Source organism: Apodemus sylvaticus, chromosome 5 (assembly GCF_947179515.1).
Source record: "Apodemus sylvaticus chromosome 5, mApoSyl1.1, whole genome shotgun sequence".
Taxonomy (NCBI): domain Eukaryota; kingdom Metazoa; phylum Chordata; class Mammalia; order Rodentia; family Muridae; genus Apodemus; species Apodemus sylvaticus.
The window spans coordinates 114,816,306-114,833,281 of record NC_067476.1 but is presented as its reverse complement, the minus strand read 5'-3'; the positions used below and the strand labels follow the sequence as shown (position 1 = coordinate 114,833,281).

At 48.9% G+C, this 16,976-nt stretch overlaps 1 protein-coding gene across 2 annotated transcripts in view; it reads left to right on the top strand.

Annotated features, from left to right (window-relative positions):
- The first annotated feature begins 7,854 nt into the window (after positions 1-7,854).
- Rassf2 (Ras association domain family member 2) overlaps positions 7,855-16,976 on the top strand; it is a 45,132-nt gene continuing 36,010 nt past the window's right edge. Inside the window, exon 1 of one of the 2 annotated variants that reach the window (XM_052183690.1) lies at positions 7,855-8,085. The gene's annotated coding sequence lies outside the window, so the exon portion shown is untranslated. Of the gene's footprint in view, positions 8,086-13,601; positions 13,751-16,976 lie in introns of those variants that run through there. The other variant, XM_052183686.1, reaches the window with a different exon arrangement.

Sequence of the window (16,976 nt, the reverse complement as noted above, 5' to 3'; positions counted from 1 at the left end):
GAATTCCCAAAGGCCTGACAGCTTCTCCCAAGAGGTCTCAGAAGAAAGATGGACACCGCCACAGGATGTCTCAGAAGAAAGACGGACACCGCCACAGGATGCTGCCTGAAAGTGCAGTGGACAAAACCGGATACCTTGAGTCAAATGACTTAGCTAAACAAAGGTAAGCCATTTCTCATGTCATGGGTATCCATTCCACAGAGAAAAGCCGTGCATCTTCTGTGCTTGAAAGCCACACTGACAGCCAAAGTCACCATAGAGACCAAAGACCACAAAGAACTGCTGGCTACTGGAATCTGTCATTCTTTAATAATATGATTGCTAAGTTATTGTTTATTCCTCAGACTTCTGACTACATTGACAGCTAGACAGTTATCTCCTTACCTAAACTCTGTTTCCATTAAACACTTCATATTTCCTCTTATTGCTCTGCCACTGTCCCAACCTTCAATTCTATTCCTTCTGATCCACAAAGGCTCATCTTAAAGACTGTTCATGTGGTTAACTCATATTGTTATCTCTTTAATAAACTTGTTAGCTACAGGAAACCTACCCAAATCTACTGCTCATGGACCAAGTAGGCTCCATCCAGATAAGTACATCTGCCCAAGTTCCCACTTTACTACCTTTCCAAAGGGTGGGATTCCTCTGGGTTTCAATTGTACACCTTAAGAAAAATTTTCCTTTCTCCCAAATCTACTTCGTCTTATTCCCTAACTATACTAATGTGTTCCAACATCTTGTCAAGTCCAGGCCCTTGCCATATCCAGGACAGCTCCAGAGAAGCAACCTTCAGATGCTCCAATCTCCTCTCAGCTTCTCCAGATGCAGACAGCTTCTACTGGACCTGTTCTCCTGACCTATCTTCAAATGGCTCTACAAATCCTGGACAGCAAAGAAACAGCCAGTCCTCCTGAGACTGGACAATCACCCCCCATACCCCTTTCTCTAGGTTCTCCAGAGACACGTCGCCCCAATGTCAGCATGAAGCAGCCAGATCACAACAACGACCCTATTCCTGCTTCGCCGTATGCGCCGTCACTTCTTTTCTTTTTTCTTTTTCTTTTATTAATAAACCAAACATTGGGGAATGTTGGGGCTTTGTGTAAGCTCCACCCCACACCTACCTGGCAATAGCCAGGTATGCCCCGCCCCAGAGATCTGGCCCACTATAAGAAGGGCTACTTGCTCCTCCTCTCCCTCTTTTGCTCACCGCTCTCCCACACGCTTACCTCTCTGCCCCTGGGGCTCTTCCCCCCGCCTCCACGTGGTCATGGCCGGCCTCCACACTCTCTCTCTCTCTCTCCTCTCTCTCTCTCTCTCTACCACTAACTCCCATCCCCTATTCTGAATAAACTCTATTCTATACCATGTCCGTGTTCACTGACTCCTTCACTGACTCGACTCCCCTTCATTTTTACTCCTTCACCATGTAGTCAGGCTGGCCTTAAACTTACTATGTAGCCAAGGCTGGTCTTGAACTCCTGATCTTCCTGCCCATCTCTGAGTTCATCGAGATGCCCAGGTGAAAGCTGACACCTGTCCACGGACTCTAATCAGGAAAGAGTTAACACATTTATGTTGAATTTCCACGTTAAATATCCTGGTGTGCAACACACACAACTTAAAACTCATAATTTATTCTCTCCTTTGAAACTCTGTGCAGCGTGTGGTAACAAAAGCCATGATGATCGAATTCAGGCAAACCTAGCCATTTAAGTCGGTTCCGCATGCTTCTGTTGGCTACACCCTCCTGGTGGTGGTGAGACTACGTCATATCTTGGCCATCAGGGTGAGAAGGGGGTTCTGGTCTTGAGTGGGTGGCATGCTTGTTTTAAGTTCAGCCTCCTTCCTCCACATTCCCTACAAAGATATCCCAGTTTCCATGGGATCCCCAGAATGGCCCAGCTAATGTCTATGTTTCTCTCATTCCAATGTAGGACACCCCTGGAGTTCCCAGTTTTCCTCTTCTAGGTTTGTCTCAGGGGTAAGTATGCCTGATCCTTTAGAAGTTCCTGAGCTTTAGAAGCTATTGTGGTTCTACCGTGACTGAGGATGCCTGAGACAGCTCTGTGCTACAATGTCTCTTACCACTGAGTAGAAGTCTTTCCACTGAGACACCTCGCTGAGACAATAAGAGGATCTTACTGTCGAAAGGCTCCCCTCTGGGATGACCTTAGACGGAAGGTCTCTGACCACCTTCTCAGGATTCCCAGGATCCCATGGATGTGTTTCACAGCTCCATCTGCGATGACCAAAGGAGACTGCTTCCTTTTTTCTCCGTCACTCACTTGTGTTTGGCTGCTGCTAACATTCATTCTTTTGTTTTCATTCTCTGTGAGGACAGCGTGAGCCTCATATGAGACAAATCTCGGTCCAAGGCCGTTTAGTGTGCCACAGTTTCTGCTTACTTTCCATCCAACACAGCTAGCGCTACTGAAGCCCTGAGGCAATGCTTCTGTGCCGTAGCAGTCTCTTGCGTTACCTCAAACTGACTGCCAGCTCTAGGAGCTGGGCCATTTATTCTGCATGGACCCGTCTACCCCCTGCTTAGGCCAAGTTCATCACTGGCATTTTAGTTTGTCGGTATAATGGTTTGTACCATCCATGTTTTATTCTTGTAACCGCAGAGCTAATAGTTGTCTTAACAGGGGCACAGCAGTGCTCACTGTGGGCTCTGGCCTGCCTCTTCATCTCTTTAGCCAGCTTCACCTTTGAGTATTGTTGTCTTGCCCCCAAGGCATTATGGGAACCCTGCAGGTACAGGAACATCTCACTGTTCTCTGAGTATTGCTGTGCTAAAGTATCTAGCACGGCTGCTTTTTAAAAACTGGGCATTTTGACCTCTATTCTGGGTGGCCAAAGATTTTTTTTTTAGGGGGGGGGTTGGTTTTTTGGATTTTGTTTTTCTGAGACAGGGTTTCTCTGTGTAGCCCTGCCTGTCCTGGAACTCCCTCTGTAGACCAGGCTGGCCTCGAACTCAGAAATCTGCCTGCCTCTGCCTCCCAAGTGCTGGGATTACAGGTGTGCACCACCACTGCCTGGCGAATTTTTGTTCTTAAAGTAGCGAGGACAGGGCCTAATGTCTTGGCTTCATTTGCTCTTTCAACAGCTCAGTCAGTGTTTGCTTATTGGGGCTTCTAGGGGTCAGGTGTTATTGAAGCACTGGGGACCTGGGGAAATGCAAAAGGACAAAGATCACTGTCTCATTTGCTAGAGTTTGGATCTTCAGTGTATCCCAAGGACCAGTGTGCTACAGACACGACTGGGGCATTGGGAGATGGTAGAAACTTACAGAGGTGGGGCCAGTTTGTGTGTGGGGGGGAGGGAATACACATTCGTGTGTGGGGTTGCAGTAGTCTGAGCTTTCCTGCACCCAGCACAGACTGCAGAGCACTGACTGCCACAAACTCCCTCTCATCCTGTGGCTTTGTTCTCTGTCTACGCATTTCTTCAGATCAGCCCTCACCTCTCTGCTGCTTCCTCGTATTATTTGGGGCTGGAAAGAGTTCTTCTCCCAGAGCCAAGATGCTTGTGTGTGTGCCACCTGCTGATTCTCCAGCACGTTATGTCATCCCAGTATAGGGATATTCAGTCACTGTTTCATTATATTGTACCGCCTTGATGATTTGTCTCTTGAAGGCTCAGAACAATTCTGGCACGGCAGGTGTCCATTACATGTTTGTTGAGCGAATTGAAGAAAGACAGAGACATTCACATCACAGTCAAGCTTCCAATAGGTGCGAGCTAGGAGGAGAAGGTGTGGGAGCAGGAGCTTCTGCTGACCTCACAACTTGGCCTGGGGTAGCTTGTTTTCACCCAAGCCCCAAGGCCTGCTGGGAGACTAAGGATGGGATAAAGTTGACTCCACCCAACTCTGGGACAAAAGCCAGCCTCAGCCTCAGCTCAGGTTCATCACCTGGTTTCCAGTGTCAGCTGAAGCTAGCAGTCTAGGTAAGGGTCAGGGGGCATCATCTCTCTGTTGGGCCTGGCTGTTCGGAAGGAAGAAGGCAGATGTGCTGAGAGACCATACTTCTGGCTCTGATCTTGAAATGAGTCACTTACTAATTGGTGCAGGAGTAGGGCCACCTCCTGAGACCGTGTGAGGACTGAATGAGCTGATGCTTGTAACACTCGGGGTTCTGAGGCAGTTATGCGTGTGCTGTTCAGCCCACACATCGTCCCCACAGACACGGTGCTGTAGCATGCTACACTCTGCCAAATGCATTTCTTCTTTTGTTAGATGTGTGCTGAGTGCTCTCGAGCAGGCAGGTGGGGGAGGACATGGACAAGGACAGAGACACGGACTGCAGCCTGGTTCTCAGCCTGGCAGGATGCTCCTTGTAGATGTGCCTGGAAACCATGCTGTGAGGCCACCAAGGAAGCAGGGCGAGTGGTGGTGATAGTGCTAAGGAAAGGTGACACTTGAGCCAGCTTTAAAGGTTAAGGAAGCCCCTGTGTGTATGACTGCCAGAGCTGGAGAGGTGGTTCAGTGGTTAAGAGCATGGCCTTCCTTCCAAAGGACTCAGGTTCAAATCCCAGCACCCACACACCAGCTCATGACTACCTGTAACTTTAGTCCTCTCTTGGGACCTCTGGGCACTAGGCATGCATATGGTGCACAGACATGTGTACAGGCAAAATACTCATACATAAAATTAAAAAGTAAATAAAATATTTAAAAGAAATATGTGTATAAACTCCTCCCCTCCCCCGAGATTGTATGTTTAATGTAGACACTTATGGGGGTTGCTCCACCGGGAAAAGCCTTCCCAGATCACTCTCAACAATGCCATGGAAGAAACAACTCAGCAGAGAGGTCGGTAAGGACATCATGCAGGAGGGCAGGACCTGGGGAAACCTGTGGAGTATGACAATGCGTGAATCCAGGGACCCACCATCCAGGACCTATGAAACATGCTCTGGTCTCTGTGCCAGTAGAAGGTTTGGAGCCTGGCCCTAAACCTGGGCAGAAGGGTAACAGGTGAGCATTCAGCAAGCCATATGAGCACTCAGACAGCCCTAAGGCAGACATGGCGGTGCATGCCTGCAATCCCAGCACTTGGGAGGATCAGGAATTTGAGACCAACCTCAGCTACATAGCAACTTTAAGATCAGTCTGCACTATCTGAGACCCTGTTTCAAAACACCAAAACAGCAAACAAACTCCCCAGAGAGTCATAATTATTTCCCCTTCTGCTTATCCCCTCATTGTCATGGGAGCACTGGCCTGTCTCACATTCAGGGTTCCTCCTCCCTGCTGGCCCACACTGATGGCGTCTAGAATCTCAGGTGGATATAGGATCTTTTATCCTACATGGATACTGGGGCACAGGTTACTATTAGGTATAAACTGGAGAGCGAATGGAGAGGAAGCAGTGTAAGAAGCACGGGGTGGGGGGGGGAGAGAGAAAGGGAAGGAGACACACACACACACACACACACAGAGAGAGAGAGAGAGAGAGAGAGAGAGAGAGAGCAGGGAGGCAAGGTCCTGTAAGACAGAGTCCACTGGGACCTGTTGCTCTTCCTTTGCTCAAGGCGCCTTGATTCTTTGAACTCCTCTGGTGACTTAGGCTGTCTCATTTACAAGCAAAAGGCGATGTGACTTGATTTCTCTAAGTCTGTGTTCTGAGCCCATTAATGCGTTGCTGTACAAGATGCTCCTTGGTCCTGCTCTTGGCTTTGTGATGCTTGCTTTGCCTGTCTTTTACCTGCCTACCATAGTGGATGTTGGCCTGCACACTGCGGGTACCTTACACATAAACTCCGAACAATCGCGAGTGCTTGTTCTGTGTGTATGGACTCACACCAAAGAACATGGTTCCAAGTGGAAGAGAAGCTTCGACAGGATGGAGCCTTGGGTCAAGGAAATTAGAAGCGGTTCCTAGAAAAATTCTACAGACTCTTCCTTGTATGTGAAAACAGTAAGCCTGGTGTTTAGCAGGCTGTCTCCTAAGTTTAATCTTGAGGCTTTTCCCCAAGTGTGTGTGTGTGTGTGTGTGTGCACGCGCGCGCATGAACAATTCTACCCAGGACCCTTTGCCTTCTTCTTCAACTCTTGTCAGACGTTTGATAAGACAGGCCCACTCTATGAGGCTGTGTAAGAGTTCCGAGCTGATCTGCATTTCCATCGCCAAGGATAATTCCAGATACTGAGCTGTATAAATATTTTAGACTCGACAGAAACCTGTCACCTGTGGGTAATGTGGATTCTTAGTTAAGATAGCCTTTCTCCTGGAAAGGTACACTGGGAGAGTTCGCTGGCAAAATCTTTACTCCTCAGATTTCTCCAGCTCTCTCCAGCTCGTGAGAACAAATGAGGTCATATTAACAGCTGTGAATCTAACTTTTGCCAGCTCATTCAGACTTGAGCCCTGAGAAAATACCACTATGCTGTGTGGGTGGGGTTCTGGGGGGCCTAGGGAAGGCAGGGTGAGAGATTCCTAAATGTCCCTTGGACAAGTTCGTAAAGGAATGCACAGGATCTGAACTTAGGACCTCATTTTTGCACAGCCAGCACTTTACAGGGGAACCATTTCTCTAGCCCCTGAGTTGGTATCTTACCCCAGTTCCTGTTTGCTATAACAGAGTACTTGAGGCTGGATGATTTGTAAAGAAAAAAAGGTTTCTTTGTCTCATGGTTTGAGGTTGAGCGGCTACTTGCAGTTGATCAACAGTGGGAGGATAGGCAGATCATTCCACAGAAACAACTGAAGGTGCCCCGTATCAGTTACTCATCTCTGAAGCTTAAGGGAGGAGAGAGCCACGCCAAGAAAACATGGCGGCAGTGACGCGAGTGGCAGAGGAATTTCTGCAGCTCCTGTAGCACAGGAAGCAGATGGAAAAGCAGACAGGGTCCTCCTAACCCTCAAAAGCACTCCCTCGCTGGCCTACTTCCTACAAAGAGTCTCTACCTTAGAACTTCCTCAAAATAGTACCCCTAGCCGGAGACCAAAGGCTTAAAAATATGAGCCCGTGGGCGGCGTTTTAAATTAAATCGCTATCCGGGCCCCTGAGAACAAGAACTCACCCGTGAAAGACTTGAGTCCACTTGGGAGCACCTCCCGGAAGTGCTGCAGCCAGCTGCAGAGGGCAGAACATGCCTGCCTGGGGGAGTCACTGTGGCCCCTGCACAGGCCACCTTCTTTTGCCTGGGAAATACCATGCTGGATGGCAGCCTGTGGTCCCTTTAGTGTTACTCAGCAGGAAAGTCCGAGAAGCTAGGCTCTGTGGGCCTCGGTCATTCAACTCCTGTCAACTAAGGCTTTGTTTCTGGGCCCAACTTGTTTTGTTCTTAGTGTGAGAGTAACCTCTCAGAGGGGCGCCTTTTTCATCTCTCAAACAGATTTCCAGCCAGCCTCGGCTGCCAGAGTTCCAGGCAAGTCCAGATGTGGTTGGGTCCTCAGGGTAGAGCTTGTTTTGACTTCCTTATTTTTCTGTAACTCATTGTATCTTCTTGTAGATTTTACTTCCAGGACAGAGTGGGGCTGGGTGGTAAGCGCAGTTTGATGAAATCCTTTCACCAGTCCCTCTGGTCTCTGTAAGTTAAAATTCTTTTGGCATTCTCCTTCCATTTCCAGCTGTGTTTAAGGTGGGTCTGGGGGAAGAGTATGACTTTTCTTTGGTGGTAGCATGTGGCAGCATGTTAGCAGGTAGATAACAGCACCAGAATCCCCCCATTCCCCCAAGACCCCCATAGGCCCTGCTTTGACAGACATCCTGAAAGCACAATGCTGTGGGACGGCAGACCCACCCTTGAGGGGCTAGTTAACCTCTGCTGCTTGTGTCTTTCTTGTGGTCTGGGTGCCCCACACCCCTTCAGCACTCAGCACCACTGACCTTGGCTTTTGATCACTGAGAGACCATCTGCCTTCCTGCCAGCCCTGACCAGACTCTAGAGTTCCAGTGAGGTCTTAAAGCAGATGACCTGTGTGTGCTGAGTAACATCTTCTCCGACCTCCAACCACAATGTCGTGTTGGTGTGGCAGGGAAGCACTGGCCACACTGGGACCTCGGCTCAGGTGACATGAGATCTCTGGCTTGGAGACAGAATTCCAGAAGGAGGCAGAGGAAGCAAAGTCGGTGAGTTTTTCAGAGACAGGAGGCGATGTGATTGGGATTCACACAGGTGTTTAGAGCAGTATGTCTTTAGTATGCCACGGTGACCGCACCTGTGCTTCTGTGACTTATGATACAGAGCTCCAGCTTATAATAAATATGATTTATAATAAATCGTAAAGATGAAGAAAAGCTTAAAAGTTTTTTTTTAAGTGAGATAGTTTACTTATTTTCTTTATCTTCAAGAATCTCCTCTGAATGAAATCGTTGGTAGTCTTATGAAGTGTGTTGTTCAGACTTAGGGATGCTCTCATCTGAACCGTCTTTGGGAAGTCAAACACTGGCTGAGTTGCTAGCCGAGTTTCTGACTCACAGCCGGATTCCACGGGAAGAGGCTTCGTCCCTTCTTGTGTCCTCTAAATTTCCCACCTCTCTCTCCTGTCCCTATCACAGGGACAGCAGCCACAGCTCCCTTTTTTTTCTCTCAGACATTTCTCTGAGGCCAACAAAGGCCACACTGTTCAAGAAGTCTGAGGAGTTAAGCTAGGCTGGAAGCAATACTCAAATGGTCAGGTTTCCATAAGCTGCACAGTCCCCCAGCCTCAGAGCAGACAGCTCTGAGGTGCGTGTATCCGGCTCCTCAGAGGGCACCCTGAGGACTATAGCCCTCGATGCTCACAGCAGTAACTTGTCTACTAAGGTACTAGGCACCTTTCTTCTCTCTACCCTTACTGTCCTTCCTTCATTCTTGTTTTCTGGGCCCTAAGCAAATGACCTGCATCCAACTCTAGCCTGTACCTAACAATTTAGCTCTTCTCCAACTTCTGCATGTCTGGTGGTACCCTGGGATTTACGGTGACCCTAGTAAGCTAAACCCCAGCTTCCCTCTGTATAATCCTGGGGACCATATCCACCTACTTCTGGGCACACACCTTTCCAGATGCAAGAGTGAGAGCCAAAGGAAGTTGGAAAATTGCTTTCTGTGGGTGTTTTTACATTTTTGCCTGTGTTTTGCTAATGAGAATCAGAGGGCCTCCTCAACCCACTCTGGAAGCCATTAGTCTGGGTCATTCTCCTACAGAGGTTGTTGGTCATGTGTAGTTATTGGTTCCTGTTCTTGGTTCCTGTTCTTTCTGCTATTGTTTTCTTTCTTTCTTTTCTTTCTTTTCTTTCTTTCTTTCTTTCTTTCTTTCTTTCTTTCTTTCTTTCTTTCTTTCTTTCTTTCTTTCTTTCTTTCTTTCTTTCTTTTTTTTTTTTTTTGAGACAGGGTTTCTCTGTATTGCCCTAGCTGTCCTGGAACTCACTCTGTAGACCAGGCTGGCCTCGAACTCAGAAATTTGCCTGCCTCTGCCTCCCAAGTGCTGGGATTACAGGCGTGTGCCACTACTGCCCAGCCTTTCTTTTTCTCTTTCTTTCTTTCTTTCTTTCTTTCTTTCTTGCTTGCTTGCTTGCTTGCTTGCTTGCTTGCTTTCTATGACTGAGCCTCACTGTGTATCTTTGGCTGGCTTGGAACTCAAGTGTAGAATAGACTGGCCTTGAACACTAGATCTGCCTGCCTCTGCCTGCCCAATGCTAGAGAAGTGTATTGAAGGGGTGTGTCACCACGCCTGGCTAGCTTGTGTTTTTTTTTTGTTTTTGTTTTTGTTTTTGTTTTTTTGGTATTTTGGATTTGGTTTTTTTTTCCGAGACAGGGTTTCTCTGTATAGCCCTGGCTGTCCTGGAACTCACTCTGTAGACCAGGCTGGCCTCAGAAATCCGTCTGCCTCTGCCTCCCAGAGTGCTGGGATTACAGGCGTAATTACTGTGTATCTTTGGCTGGCTTGGAACTCAAGTGTAGAATAGACTGGCCTTGAACACTAGATCTGCCTGCCTCTGCCTGCCCAATGCTAGAGAAGTGTATTGAAGGGGTGTGTCACCACGCCTGGCTAGCTTGTGTTTTTTTTTTGTTTTTGTTTTTGTTTTTTTGGTATTTTGGATTTGGTTTTTTTTTCCGAGACAGGGTTTCTCTGTATAGCCCTGGCTGTCCTGGAACTCACTCTGTAGACCAGGCTGGCCTCAGAAATCCGTCTGCCTCTGCCTCCCAGAGTGCTGGGATTACAGGCGTAATTACTGTGTATCTTTGGCTGGCTTGGAACTCAAGTGTAGAATAGACTGGCCTTGAACACTAGATCTGCCTGCATCTGCCTGCCCAATGCTAGAGAAGTGTATTGAAGGGGTGTGTCACCACGCCTGGCTAGCTTGTGTTTTTTTTTTGTTTTTGTTTTTGTTTTTGTTTTTTTGGTATTTTGGATTTGGTTTTTTTTTCCGAGACAGGGTTTCTCTGTATAGCCCTGGCTGTCCTGGAACTCACTCTGTAGACCAGGCTGGCCTCAGAAATCCGTCTGCCTCTGCCTCCCAGAGTGCTGGGATTACAGGCGTGCGGCCCCCCCCCCCCCCCCCCCCCCCCCCGTTCATGGCTTGTGTTCTTTTTTTTTTTTTTTTTTTTTTTTTTTAAAGATTTATTTATTTATTATATGTAAGTACACTATAGCTGTCTTCAGACACACCAGATGAGGGGGTCAGAGCTCATTACGGATGGTTGTGAGCCACCATGTGGTTGCTGGGATTTGAACTCAAGACCTTTGGAAGAACAGTGCATGTTCTTAACCGCTGAGCCATCTCTCCAGCCCATGGCTTGTGTTCTTTAGGAGCAGAATTTTAAATTGATTTACTCAAAACTCAAATTAAAATTAGATGTTGCTTCTCAATGCAAATACTAAGTAAGTCTGAAGTCTATTTGACCCACTTAGGTTTGTGAATCTACTTGTTCATCTGGAACTTTTAAAAATGTGACTACAGATTGAGAAATTTTTTTTCTTTTTATCTTTTGAGATTATAAAATTACATCATTTCCTCCTCCCTGCTCCTCCATGTTAACCCTCCCATATAATTTCTTACACTCTTTCAAACTCATGGCCTCTTTTAAAAATAAATTGCTGTTATATGTATTCCTAAATGCATGAATCAGAAACAAAAATTTTTGATAAAAATTTAGCATCTGAATTATGATGTGCTGAAGTTTAAACATGTACCCGTTCATCCTTAGTACAAAAATATACTAAGTATATAGTATCAAATATTAAATACTTCATGAATAATTTGCTTATATTGTTGTGTATTTAAGATTTATTTATGTATTTTAAGACAGGGTCTCATTATGGAGACCCTGGATGGTCTGGAACTCACAGAGCTCCTGCCTAGGCCTCCCGGCTGCTGAGATTATAGGCATGTGTCACCATGCCCAGCATTAATACTTTTAGATTGATTACATGTTAAAATTATGTTTTCATCTCACCAGGCTAAACAGAAATATTATAAAACTTAATGTTCTGTGCTCTTTTTCCTCTTCTTCCTCCGCCACCACCTCTGAGTCGAGTTTCCCTGCACCCTAGGCTGCCCAGGGACCCACAGTCCTCTTGCCTCTGTCTTCCAAATGCTGGCATTACAGGTGTGTGCTGTCAGGCCTGGCTTTCTCCAACTACTATTAACGTGGCTACTAGAAATTTTAAACACATACTATAGCTATTATGAGGAACCCAGGGCCCCACCCTTTCCTTCTGAGCTACTGCCCCCATATTTGGTACCATTTTGACTGAGCAGCTTCTTTTAGACAGTGCTCCTTCGCTGTTCTCCTAGGGAGTGGACCTTCCTGTGCAGTCTGCACATGGAAGCCTGCAGTGTTGAAAGGTAAAAGACACTGTGTGTTTCCTATTGAGAAATAGCATCTTCAGCCCAGATGCATCATCTTTGTTTTCTCTGACAGAATAAAGGTCCATTCTCCTCTCCTACAGCCTGGAAATGAGGAACAGGCCATTAGAAAGGTGTTTTCCAGTGACTCAGATCACCCCTCACTGTATTCACGGAGGTGCTTTTTAAAGGTCTCACTATGTGCACAGAATAATCTCAAATTCACAGTCTTCTTTTCTCAGTCTTGTGAACTCTGGAATTATAGGTGCACGCCACTAGGCTATGCCCGGTTTGGATTTAACAGGGCCAGGGACCAGTATTTTTGGCATTAGTAATGTACCCCAAATGGGTACAGGAAAGCCAGATGATTTAAGATGGCCATCTGACTCAAGGCAAGCCAGGGGAGCCAGGGAGCGGCTCTCCTGAGAGGCTGGGGGAGAACTGAGGAATTCTAGCAGTATTTCACAGCCTTCCTGAACAGCAAAACCAGAACCCTGCTGTGAGGAGTCATGGCTGCCCTTTGTCCTGGTTCTGTCCTGTCCTGGAGGGCCAGGTTAGAAGAGAAGAAAGAACCCTTGGAGAAGGTTCCCTGGGGATTTCCTCGGCTCTCCAGCCGTTCTAGCTGAAGAAACGGGAAGGAAAGCAGCTTACCTAATACACAGAAATGGCTCCAGTGAGAGAAATGAATGGACCAGGTTTGTGTTTATAGCTCAAGGGGAAAGAACTAGATGCATTTATCCCCCTAACATCCCCCTCCCCCTTCACAGTAGGAAAAGCGGATCAGTAGCCTTCTTGTTCAGTATTGTGGGACATTTCCAGCACCGCCCCGCAGCTGCGCTTTGGGCTCAGCACATTTGTGGCTGGTCCGGGAACGGATAGTCGTTTATAACATTGTTTCTATGGGAGACACATTCCAAGATCCAAACAATGAGTTTAGAAGAGCATATCTGGCTTCCAGGCAGATGGGATGCACTTTGAGGGCTTGGCCGCCCTTTCTTTAACAGTTAGGTTTCCTACCCCTTTGGTTTGCAGACCGACAGCAAGGTCGGACATGAATGAACGAAGAATTATGGTCAGAGGTTACAGAAATCGTAGCTGGATGCTCTTTCCTCTGCACTCGAGTTCCCCGGAGGTCTAAGGATGGAGAAGAGGAGGAGGTGAGGGATGGACAAAGAAACTTGACTTCCTTCACATTGCTGTCACGTCTGCCGGTCTGCGAAGTCGAAGGGGCCCACTTAGCCCTTTGGCAACTCAAACCCTTTTGGGAACAAACATGGGTGTTAGAACGAACCACACTCCACCCCCACGCACACACCCCACTCAACCAAGTGCATATCTTCTGCTAGGAAATCTGCATTCTCTAGGTGGGCTGCTCCCTGGGAGTGATTGTCACAGTGCCAGGCGAACTGAAGAGCTTGGGCCAAATCTCCGCGAGGCTTGGAGAGGGCAGGCGCGATGGGGTGAGAGGCAGCACCTTATTCCCTCCACCCGCGCTCTCCGCCTCCTCCTCATCCACCCTGGCCCGCCGAGAAGAATCGCTGGCAGCCCGCGCGAGCTGGAGGGGAGCTGGGGGGGGGGGGGGGGGACGGGTAGAGATGGAGGGAGGAGGAGACGCGAAGCCACAGCATTGTCTGTCTTGAAGGGAGGGGAGAAGCTCCGCCCCCTAGAGGGGAGGGAGAGGAGTGAAGAAAGGCAAGAGAGGAGGGGTGGGGAGAGAACTGCAGGGTGGCGGGTGGGTTGGTCAAGGATCGGCAGATAAAGGCAGAGCTTGGGGAGGCGGGGCGGAGGGGCCAGGTGGGCGGGGCGCCCGCCCTCAGCCGCACTGTCGCCGCCCAGGCCGGCCCAAGCGAGCGGGTCCCGCGGATCACTGGCCAAGCACGCTGGAGCACCCCCACCCCCGCAGCGGCGCCCCCCACTTTCCAACCCCTGTGGCGAGAGCGGTTGCAGATGATCCGGGACTCAGGCAAGACACCAGGGCGCGGGGCTGGAGAAGCTGGGTACTGGCGCGGGATGCGGGCGCAAGGTGCCGGTGGTCCTGTCCCCATCTACCCAGCCTAAAGTTTTCCCTCAGCGGCCCGTGGCCAGCCTGGCCCGGCCCCTGAGTCTTCCTTGTCCCCGCTGGCCACCTCTCTCCCAAGCTGCAAGGTGGGCTTAGGTATGCGGGCTGCCCCAGAAGCGGTGCAGGCGGGCGCCCCAGTCCACTGGTTTTCCCCGGGTAGAAAGTTGTGGCCTGGAGCTCACGTTATGGCTCTGACCCCTTAAAATCTTTTCTGAGGTCGACACTAAGTTCAGTGGCAGGAAAGTGCCCCCATCTCCGGAGCAGGGTGTCCCCATACTCCCTAGAGAGGTGAAGCCAGATAGCAGGTGCAGGACTGGGGAGCTTAGGGGAGGGGTCGGACTGTAGTGCGCCCTCTGGCTCCCAGGGCGAGGACCATGGAGTCGGCCCAGTCCCCTTTGGGTTTCAGAGTTTAAGAGCGCGCGGTGCTCGGCTCACTTCCCCCTCCCGGGTTTCTTGTCCCTTCCGGAGCTGGTGCCTGAGGTCTCTGGAGGCCGAGCTAGGCAGGTGCTTTCAAAAGACGGCCTGGCCACTCCTGTATATATAGAGTGCTTACTCTGCACCCGGCTTTATCTCCGAGTGCTCCCGGGAGGCAGCAGATTGGTGGTATCCCGACAGGGACAGGTCTGGACCAGCCACTGGACAGAGCTGCTGTGCTTCAGTGGTAGGCTCAGCACGAGGCTTCTCAACGCTGCGCGCGCTTTATTCCCAAGAGTCTAGAAACCAGGGCATTAGAAACGATTCTTCCTGAGAGCAGGGGCCAGGGTTACAGTAAGCACTCCACAAGTGGAGGATTCCTGTAAGAGGAAGCGCTGGACAAATTTGTCGGAGCGGGCTCTGTCCCTGCGACAGTGGGAAGAAAAAATTAGGGTCACGGTTCTCAGAAACAGCAGATTCAGCCAGGGGATATTTTTGAAGAGCACGTGAATGATGAACCTGAGGTTGATTTGTCATACTTTCAATCCACGCTTATTAAGTGGAAGCTTTTCCTACAGGTAGTCTGGGGGTTAAAGAAACCTCTGTGACTAAGCTATACTGGATTTGAGAAGAGTGCCCCCTCTTCCTTTCCTTGTTCTCATTCTCCCTTTCTGTCCTAGGGGACTAACTGTGGTATCTTCCTGAGCGATGCTTGTTTGAGCTCCGAGAGCCTAGATAGAGTAGGGCTGTTGAGCATGGGCTGGTCCTCCTTCGGACTAAAGCCTGATTCCTGGGACCTGCGCAGTCCAGCGGGATTCGGGAAGGTAGAGAGGTGCGTCAAATGATGGGGGAGAGAGAGATGACCTTTGTTTGCAAAGAAGCATGCTTCTTGCCCCAGTACGGAAGGGGCCACTTGAAGGTGTGGACTGGTAGTATTTGGTATTTGCCTGTGTTGGGGCGGGGCTCGTGGGAAGCCACGCCTATTCCTTCTTTAACAAATAGAAGAGCAGAGATGGAGTACTGCAGAAACACAGCAAAACATGGGGTTCAAGCACAAATGATGAGGGTAGACTTGAGAAACCCAGCTAAAAGGAGACCAGGGTATCCAAGATCCCTACACCAGCATCCATGCGATGGGCCAGGTTGGTCAGCGCATGCTCTGTTCTTGCACCCTTGGTTTCTACAGCCATCACCTCTCCCCTCCCACCTTCTCTGAGGGCGATGACTCCAGGCTCTGATTTCCACAGCATACCTCTCTCCAGCTCACTGTGTCTTCTCTTTAGAGGTGCCCGCTTCTCTCTATTTTTGTGGTTTTTTAGGGGGAGGGCAATAGATTTCAGTTTTCCTCCTCTTTCAGGTGTTAGGGTCCATTTGCAACATCTCAGAGGCTGACTGGTTTCCCTTTGACTTCTTCCCTGGTGCCTCGCAACCAGGCTTCTCGTCTGGCTAAGGATCCCAGCTAGAGGTGTCTCAGGGCTGTACTTTTGACAGCTCTGCTTCTCTCTTGGGCAGGACTCTCGCTTGCCAGAAAGGAGATCTTCTGTCCAATCACGGGAGAGCCTGAGCTGATTATCCTCTTTGGGATTCTTAGAGAGGAAGTGCCTCACAGCTTAGGAGGAGATGAAGCAGATAGTGAGGACTCTGTAGCTGCCAGAGTCCTAAGGAACGGCTGAGGGGGTGTGGGGGAAGGGTCCAAAGAACAGCCTTAGGGCCCGCCCAAGCAGTTCCTCTCCTTCAGTGAAGAACTGCTCAAGTCTTGTGTGCTTGGAATAAAAAAATGTCCCGATCTCTGATCTCAAGTCTTAGAGATCTCAAGCCTGCTGAGAGCGGCTCCAGGGTGCTTATGATGCCAGGGTGACAGTCCTTCACACCGCTTACCACTATCCTTGACCCCTTCACAGTGTGGTTCATTTATTTACCCCAGTGACCCACTGCCCCATATAAACACCTCCCTGCTTCCCAAAGGGATTTTTTTTTTTTTTTTTTTTTTGGAGACAGGGTTTTTCTGTGTAGTCTTGGCTGTCCTGGAACTCACTGTGTAGATCAGGTTAGCCTTGAACTCACAGAGATCTTCTGCCTTTGTCTCCCAAGTGCTAGGATTAAAGGCTAAAGGCATGTGCCACCACTGCTTGGCTAACTCCCAGAAGAATTTTTTAAAGTCCCCACTTCAGCCTGCAAGTTTGCTTCTGTGTTTCCACAGGGGACATGGGTGTGGTGTGGTAGATGGAGCAGTAGGTACAGTAAACATGGGTATGCTTAGATTCCATTGAGTGGGTCACTGCTGAACCTCTCTGGATGGAGACACCAAGCCTATAAACACAACTCGATGCGGTTGTTTGGGCTAATAGTGTGGGGCTCCTGTGGACTCCTCCTCAGGGCAACTGTGGCTAAACCAGAGAGTGAAAGGCATTTGGCTGACTCTAATGACTTCCAAGTCCTCTATACCCCCATCCCCAACTTCTCTCTAACAGTTGACAGAAAGATCCCCTGGGCTTTCTTTGGCTATATCAACCCAAAGTGATTGGCAAAGAAGGCATATTCCATCACTATGTGGTCTTACCAATGGTTGGCACTCAGTTCTGTTTGGTTAACTGTTCCCCTCTATAGGTATAATGGGTTTGGAGTCTGTCTTCCTTTTTATCTTTTTTTTTTCTCCTTTTTGTAGGGTATAGGTCATGTAGTAGACTGGTCAGTGCCCTCCTTATGTATTGTTGGC